This window comes from Blennius ocellaris (genome assembly GCF_963422515.1).
Source record: "Blennius ocellaris genome assembly, chromosome: 5".
NCBI classification, from domain to species: domain Eukaryota; kingdom Metazoa; phylum Chordata; class Actinopteri; order Blenniiformes; family Blenniidae; genus Blennius; species Blennius ocellaris.
Genome location: NC_137654.1, coordinates 14136024 through 14145190, shown reverse-complemented (window position 1 = coordinate 14145190; position 9167 = coordinate 14136024).

The following is a 9167-nucleotide window of genomic DNA, read 5'->3' as shown; positions in this document are numbered from 1 at the left end:
CGCTGCGGCTGGCGCAGCCGTAACTCCTCCCCCGCCCGCGACAGTACCGCCGACCGCCGCTAGGGAGCCCCAGATCCCCACTCCAGAACGGTACTCTGGAGAACTGGGAGGTTGTGGCCGTTTTCTCCTCCAGTGTGAACTTGTGTTTAAACAGCAGCCAGCCACCTACTCCACTGATGACTCTCGGGTTGCTTATATAATTGGGTTGCTGTCTGGTAAGGCGGCCAAGTGGGTGACTGCACTGTGGGAGCACGGGTCACCCATATGTGGATCGAGCAACCGTTTGATGGCGGAGATGAGGCAGGTGTTCGATCACCCTCTCCAGGGCAAGGAAGCAGCCCGACGACTGATGTCTCTGTCTCAGCGATCGCGGTCGGTTGCCGAGTATGCTGTGGACTTCCGGATCTACGCAGCGGAGAGTGGCTGGAATGAGCCAGCACTCCAAGGAGTGTTTCTCCAGGGGTTGTCCGATGAGGTCCACGATGAAGTGGCAGCCCGGGACGACACGGCCGACTTGGAGGAGCTCATTGCCCTAGCGATCCGGGTCGACAATCGACTCCGGTATCGGCGCAAGAGTCAGAGAACCCATCGGTCTCTACACCATCCTGGGATCCCGGCGGCCACTCCTGCTAACTCATCCCTCTTCCATCCTGCCCTTCCAGCTCCAGAGGACCCTGGGGAACCCATGCAGCTCGGACGAGCCCACCTGTCTCCCGCGGAAAGGGAACACCGGTTCAAGGCCCGTCTCTGCCTGTATTGTGGGGGGGCAGGACACCAACGAGCTACATGTCCCCATCAGCCAAAAGCCTAGGCTTATCAGGATTGGAGGTGGTCCTGATGAGCCATAATCCCAGCACCCAGCCTTCGGCTCCCTCTCGCCTTCAACTCCCAGCCTCTCTCATCAGTGAGGCCGGCAGCCTCTCACTGTACGCCCTGGTGGATTCTGGAGCAGACGACAATTTCTTGGATCAGGAGTTCGCGGTGAAGGCTGGCCTAACATTGGAACCTCTTCCTAACCCCTGGACTGTGAGTGCCCTGGATGGCAGGAGGTTGGCCCACATCACCCACCGCACCATTCCCCTTCGCCTACTGGTTTCCGGGAACCACAGTGAGGAGATTAGGTTTCTGGTGCTGTCGTCGCCTCACGTCCCGCTGATCCTGGGTCTCCCCTGGCTACAGAGACACAACCCCCATATCGACTGGAACCTGTGCACCATTTCCAGCTGGGGAACCTACTGTCACACTCACTGTCTCCAGTCTGCTCCAGGGAGCCCCCTGACACCTCCCTCCACGGGCCAGGAGCAGATCGACCTGGGTTCGGTTCCTCCTGAGTATCACCACCTAAGGGAGGTATTCAGTAAGCAGCGAGCTGCCTCCCTTCCCCCTCACCGACCATATGACTGCGCCATCAAGCTTCTTCCGGGGGCGCCCCTTCCCTCCAGCCGCTTGTATAACGTGTCCCGTCCTGAGAGAGAAGCCATGGAGAAGTACATCCACGAGTCCCTCGCCGCCGGCCTGATCCGTCCCTCATCATCTCCCGTTGGAGCCGGGTTCTTTTTTGTTTCCAAGAAGGACGGTACGTTACGGCCCTGCATTGACTATAGAGGACTGAACAATATCACAGTTAAGAATAAATACCCCTTGCCTCTAATGGACTCTGCCTTCCAGCCTCTCCATGATGCCACTGTGTTTTCCAAGCTCGACCTCCGGAATGCGTATCACCTCATTCGGATCCGCGAGGGTGACGAATGGAAGACGGCGTTTAAGACTCCCCTCGGGCATTTTGAGTACTTGGTGATGCCTTTTGGACTCACAAATGCCCCGGCAGTGTTCCAGCACCTGGTCAACGACGTGCTGCGGGACATGTTGAATCAATTTATATTTGTGTATCTGGATGACATCCTGATCTTTTCTCGCAGCCAGGAGGAGCATGTTCTCCATGTCCGCGCAGTGCTCCAGCGTCTTCTGGAGAACCGGCTGTTCGTGAAGGCAGAGAAATGTGTCTTCCATGCGACCTCTGTGAGCTTCCTGGGGTACATCATTGAACAGGGACAGGTGAGGGCGGACCCAGCCAAGGTCCAAGCCGTGGTGGACTGGCCCAGACCGACGACCCGTAAACAGTTGCAGCGGTTCCTTGGGTTTGCCAACTTCTACCGACGGTTCATTCGGAACTACAGTAAGGTCGCAACCCCACTCACTCAACTCACATCCACCTCAACCTCGTTTCAGTGGACACCGGCAGCTGAACAGGCGTTCACTACCCTCAGGCAGCTGTTCACTCAGGCCCCGGTGCTGTGCCATCCGGATCCCACTAAGCAGTTCATCGTGGAGGTTGACGCCTCGGACACTGGTGTAGGTGCGGTGTTATCCCAGCGTGCCGAGGACTCCAAGATGCATCCCTGTGCCTTCTTCTCACGGCGCCTTACCCCAGCGGAGCGGAATTACGATGTCGGTAACCGGGAGTTGTTGGCAGCAGTACTGGCTTTGGAGGAGTGGAGGCACTGGCTGGAGGGTGCTGCCCAACCATTCGTGGTGTGGACAGACCACAAGAATCTGTCGTACCTGCAGACTGCCAAGCGGCTGAACTCCCGGCAGGCACGCTGGGCGCTGTTTCTTGGGAGGTTTAATTTTACACTTACCTACCGACCAGGTTCGAGGAACACTAAGCCTGACGCCCTGTCCCGGCAGACCACCGTTGAGAGAGCTGAGGGGGAACCGGAGAACATACTCCCCTCCACCTGTATGGTCGCAGCCGCCTCCTGGGACATCGAGAATCAGGTCAGACAAGCGCACCTCGGTCACCCTGATCCGGGTAATGGTCCAGCTAACCGTCTCTTTGTTCCGGAGCCAATGAGGTCTAGGGTTCTGCAGTGGGGGCACTCGTCTAAGTTGACTTGTCATCCAGGCTCCCAGCGAACTCTGTCCTTCCTGAGGCAACGCTTCTGGTGGCCCTCCATGTCCCGGGATGTCCGGACCTTTGTGGCTGCTTGCGCCGTTTGTGCCCGAAGCAAGACATCTCGCCAACCTCCTGCAGGGCTGCTCCGTCCTTTGCCCATCCCGAGTCGACCCTGGTCCCACATTGCCGTTGACTTTGTTACCGGTCTCCCCCCTTCTGAAGCTAACACGGTAATAATGACTGTTGTGGACCGCTTCTCAAAGTCGGCGCACTTTGTCCCCCTCCCTAAATTGCCCACGGCTATGGAGACAGCGGATCGGCTGGTCAGGGATGTGTACCGGTTGCACGGGATCCCTCTGGATGTGGTGTCGGACCGAGGCCCGCAGTTCACGTCCCAGGTATGGAAGGAATTCTGTAAAGCTCTTGGAACGTCTCTCAGCCTCTCCTCAGGGTATCATCCTCAGACGAATGGTCAGACAGAGAGGGCCAACCAGGACCTGGAGACAGCACTACGGTGTGTGACGGCTCGGCATCCATCCTCCTGGAGCTCTCAGTTGCCATGGGTGGAGTATGCCCACAATTCCCTCACCTGCTCGGCCACTGGTATGTCCCCGTTCATGGTGGCCCTCGGCTACCAACCCCCCCTGTTCCCCACCCAGGAGGAGGAAGTTGCCGTGCCTTCGGTGCAGGCCCACCTTCGGCGCTGCCGCCGCGTTTGGAGGGAGGCGAGGGCCACTTTAGTTCGCTCGTCAGCGCGCAACAAGAGGCTGGCGGACCGTCGAAGGACTCCGGCCCCCTCGTATCAACCTGGACAGAAGGTATGGCTCTCCTCCCGTGACCTTCCACTCCAGGTGGAGTCCCGCAAGCTGGCGCCTCGTTTTGTCGGACCCTTTGAGATCGAGGAGATCATCAACCCGGCGGTGGTGAGGCTGAAGCTCCCAGCATCCTTAAAGATACACCCCACGTTCCATGTCTCTCTGCTGAAACCTGTCCAGTCAAGCCCTCTTAGCCCCTCCACCGAGCCCCCGCCGCCCCCCCTGCTCATTGATGACCATCCAGCGTACACAGTCCGCAAGATCTTGGATGTTCGTCGCCGGGGCAGGGGGTTCCAGTTCCTGGTGGACTGGGAGGGTTATGGTCCTGAGGAACGGTCATGGGTGCCACGGGGTCACATCCTGGATAGGAGTCTGCTGACCGACTTCTACCGGGAGCATCCGGAGAAGCCGGGTAGGACGCCAGGAGGCGTCCATTAAAGGGGGGGTACTGTCACAACCCGCAGATGTCTCCTGTTGTGTTGTTGTTTTTGGGCGTGTGTGATCGTAGGCGGAGCAGACGGAGCAGGACGCACACCTGAAGCGGATGAGGAAGCCAGTATTTAAGGACCGGGATTCCAGGCACTCATCGCAAGATCGTTACGTATACTCTGCGGTACCTAGACTCTGCCCCTCGTGCTCATTGTTTTTTGAGGTTGTTTGCTTCGTGTGTGGAAGCTGCCGAGTATTCTGACCTCCGTGTGTTCTCCCGTACAGTCCCGGTGTGCGCCGCTCCGTCCTGCTCGGAAGACCCCGTCTCCGTGACGTCCGCCTCTGCTTCTCCGATCCCTCGCTACGGACTGCCGCCCCGTTGGAGCGACTCAAAATAAACTTTACTTTCAATTTACATCCCGGACTAGTTGGCGTTTGAATCCTGTTCACCACCATTCCTGACATAGCAGTTACAAATCACTGAGCATTTCTTTTATTCAGAGCAAAGGTTTATAGACCGGACCTTGGAAAGGTTAAACGTGTACTAGAAGAATCCACTGCTTTGAATTTGTGAGATAGTTTCTTGCTTCACTGCACCTGATTAAGGTGAATGAGTCATGCTGAAGCTCTGTGGGAACCCGATAGTGAATGGCTCATTCATGTGAATCAGGTGTGGTGCAGCAGGAAAATATCTCAAGCAGAAAAGGGCAGCGTGTCCCTGTGACCAGAAAACACAGAGAGGTTCTTAGACTCACACACACCAAGTCTTCTGGTAACTTCATTTAACGTCAAGTCTAACAATACACTGATGCTGGAAATATATCTGGTTTTACCAGCAAATCTAATAACTTTAGAAAAGGTTCAATCTTGCATTTGTAGTTCCAGTTTTTTCAACTATATTTTGGTGATTTGTTTTAACTCGCCTGATGAAACCTGCAGGATATGCTTGACAGAAATCTTTGAAATGTTTCTTCTCTACAAAGTTACTTCGGTAGTGCTGACAAGAGGTGTCTGTTTCAAGGTTTTATAACAAGTGATAAAGATATTTTGGAAAGGGTTTTTTTTTTTTTTTTTTTTACTGTGTGAAACACAAACGTACTGAAAGCAGCAAAAATCCCAGACTGGAATGGTGTGAGTTTGTGTCTGTCTCTCTGTGATGGACTGGCAGCCGGCCCAGGGTGCACAACGGCTGGGGTTTAGGTTCAGTCAGGATGAAGGAGGTATTGAAAATGGATAAATGGACCAAAAAATAAATAAATAAATCACTGAGCCACACAGAAAGCCTGATTTCTAGTCCCAACACCTAACAGCTGCACTTCACTGTCTCGTTCTGGCATCATGTGAGTCCACAAAGGCATATGCACACTCGGATTTCCAGAAGTCGACGAGCTGCAATGAACCACAGCATCATTGTGTCGGAGCTCTCCAGTGTGGCTGCAGGCAGATGTGAACTCTCTGGCTTCATCCGGGAGCCAGGCTCCGGGCCCGGTGGAAAAGAAGCTGGTGAAATGCTTCAGGACTGTAAAAGGTGATACGCTGCTGCCTCTGGTTGTAAAGGCTCAAGTTTTCACTGCCTTTTGGCACAAGAAGCAGACTGACAGTCATCTCTTTAGCCAAAGTTCACCTTAAACCCTTTTAGCCGCTTTTGCCTTGGCTCTCTCTGAAAGTTTCCAGGCTATGAACAAAAGTGCCTGTGTCTGCATGCCTGGCAAAACTAATTTTATGCAGAGCTCTTTCCATCACTGTGTTGATGCATCATAGGTTCGACTTCACCCAGCAGCGATGGAAGCTCCTCCTGTTGTTTCTTCTGACGTCTGCACATAACATTCACTGTTGATGTCGACAGACGCACAGCATGAAGCGTATAATATAGAGAGACAGAGGAGTGACCAAAGAAAACAATCATTCTGTGCTATTATCTTACCAGCACACCAGTGTTGGGCGGGAAAAGCATAGATGACTTTCAGTGTACTTAAGTACATTTCTCATGTATCTATCATGGACTTTGATTTTATTCTCCAGGCATCTTTTCACTTTCACTCCACAATATCTGTAATTTGTATTCCCCACATGCCTCAAACTGGCTGATTATTTGTTTCAACCTCAAGTGGCGACAACTCGACGTAACAGACATATAAAAAAACAGAAAGGAAAGTCAACTGCTGGGAGAAAGTGCTGAGTTATATGCCTGTCCCATTAAGGTTCCCACATGGTCAATGGCAAAGGTCACAAAAGTGCTCACATTTTATTTTACTTTAGTAGTGATGAAAAATTACTAATTGTAATTTGTTAGTTAAGTAAAAGCAAAAATGTAATGGTCCTGAAATACAAATAAAAATGTCCAAATTAATTAAAACTTTGTCGTTACCAAAAAAAGAAAAAAAAAACTTTTCAAGGCATGTTGAAGTTTTTCTTGTTGGTGGTGGGTTGGAACAGGGGGGCTCCTGCACATACAATAATGCAAATGTCTATTATCATTGTAATACTGTTTGTAAGAATTGACACCGATTTAATTGGTCAGAAACTAAATTATTTTCTATATTGATTTTTTTTTAAACCATAACCCTAACAGGACCCCATATGGATACAATTGGATTCCATTTAAAACATTTATCTGCAACGGAATTTGGTTTATTAAAAAGAAAACAGGAAGTCTTGGATTTCACTCTTCTGTGGTTTCAGCATAAATAACTGTGACCATGTGATTCTTTTACTGTAAGTCTCAATCATATACAGTTTGAAAGAAGTACCAAGACAGTTTGTAAAATGTGAGGATTGCAAAGCACAGGTATTTGGGTTCAAATGTAAGACTCAAAAGTAAAACAGATTTTAAATCAGAGTTACAGTCAAGTGGTGAATCAAATATAGTTAAAAAAATAAAATAAAATCCACTTTCTGACAGAAGGTTCAAGATACCTGAAGAGAGGAATGGTGTATTATTTAGATTTGCATATTCATTTTAACTTTTTACTTTTAGCCTGAATAACTGAGTTCATCAATACATCCCGCATCTTTTTAAAAAGTGTCTCTAGTTTAGTGCGAGAGCTTCCACCTCCTCTGGAGCCGAATGGAGGGAGGGAATTGTTGCCTAAAAGCACACAAACAAGAAAACAAGCAGATCAGCGTCTGAAAAAAGAAACTCCAAATTTTCAACATTCTTTCCTTTTTCTGGCTAAAACTGCACGAGCAAAATGTCATCTTGCGGAAAAGGACACAGGAGGAGAATAGCTCAGAAATATGAATGAGGCCTACTTTAAGGTCAGAGGTGCACGACTTCCTTGCCTTTACTTCATCGCTCAAAGGCAAAGCCTGTAATCTTAGAGGAACTATGAATCTACAGACCGAACGTGGAGTTACAACAGGAATGGAAGTCCTCTTTGTCGTGGCTTTTCGCTGACGTGCACTGGGCTGACGACCTGTTTCTTCTCACGCTGCAAACACAGTGTCAATTAACATTCCAGGCGTGAGCCTGTCAGGACACTAAATCACTTGTGCCTCACCTAGTTGGGTCACACTCCGTTGCTCTCTACTGTAGGCATAATGACAGGCCCTAGAAAATGAGTGAAGTGTCCGAGTGACCCCCTTCGCCCTCGGCTCCACCTCGTGCAGCTGCAGCCGTCACATTTTCTGTGCAGACGCGCTTCTGCATCCGAATTTATTCGCGACAGAGATGACAAACTGCATGCAGGCTGTTCATGTATGATGTCACTTAAATATAGTAACAAAACAGCTTACAGAGAAAAATTGCTACACATTGATGGGAAATGCAGCATGAAAGGCCCAGGTGAGCTGCATAAACTGACAATAATCCAGTGTCAGCACATTTTTTTCCTCTGAAGTAGCCCAGGGCTGCTAGGTAGTGTGGAATTATGTGTTTGTGAAGGTGTACACTGTCTTCAACTATTGAATTGGTTGCAGCATGTGACCCAATGGTGGTTAGAGCATTATAGAAGATCATTTGGATATGGTAGGTCAGGACAAGATAGTTTTCCCTGTGATGGACTGCTGATCTGTCCAGGTTGAACCCTGCAGGCCTTCGTTACCCTCAGTTGAACAACGAGATAGAAGATGGATGGATGGCTTTGGAATGTCAGCCAGACAGTGAGAAGCACATAGAGCCCATCATTTGTACAGGAACGTGATCTATATGCGGCCTGCATTGATTTGAAAAACATTTATTTGAACTATCCAAAAATAATGTGAGATACAGCAGCTCTGACCACCGAATGTTCCTGAATAGAATTCCAATCGCTGCTGAATCTCCGAAGGCCTCCCACTGGGGAATCTGTCAGCTAGCAAAGTCCCGAATTGGACGGCTGCAGCCGGAAACCCTAATGTTGGAGCTACAGTCTTAAAATTGCCAAACCCATAAAGTTGTTTGCCTCAGGATGAGCCCATAACTGCAGCTTCGACGGCCACGGGGCTTGTTTGGCTTGCTCAAAATCTATTTGAACGCAGCTCTAAAAACACAGGCGCAGGAACATGTTTAGAATCCGTCAATGGAATTTTTTTTTTTTTTTTTTTTTTTTTTATTTAATGGACAGTAATAATCAAAGGATTTGGACTCAGAGGTGAAATATCTTTAATATACTTTTAAACTGAGAATGAACAAAGTTTGCCTTTTCTGTGTTTTAGTTAGTTTTGATGTAGATGTAGACGGTTTCAGGAGCTTTTGTCTCTCAATCCAATCCGAATGTTGAAGTTAAGGGTCTTTGGGAATTTTAGCAACTGGCGCCGGACTCCTCATCTCTGACAGCACATTTATCCATTTTATACACCTGGATGGTCGTGATGAGGATCGCATAGATCTGGAACCAATCCCAGCAGACAATGGACTGAAATCCAAAATCCACCTATAACAGGTGACTCGTTCATCACATGCCGGGTGTTCCGGCCTAATCTTGAATTATTCCACTAGTGCCAATAAGCATGTCTACTTGGACAGTTCGAGGAAGCTGGAATACATGTATAAATCCTCCACAGGTACCATGGAGAACATATAAGCTCCACACAGGAACAAAAAATAT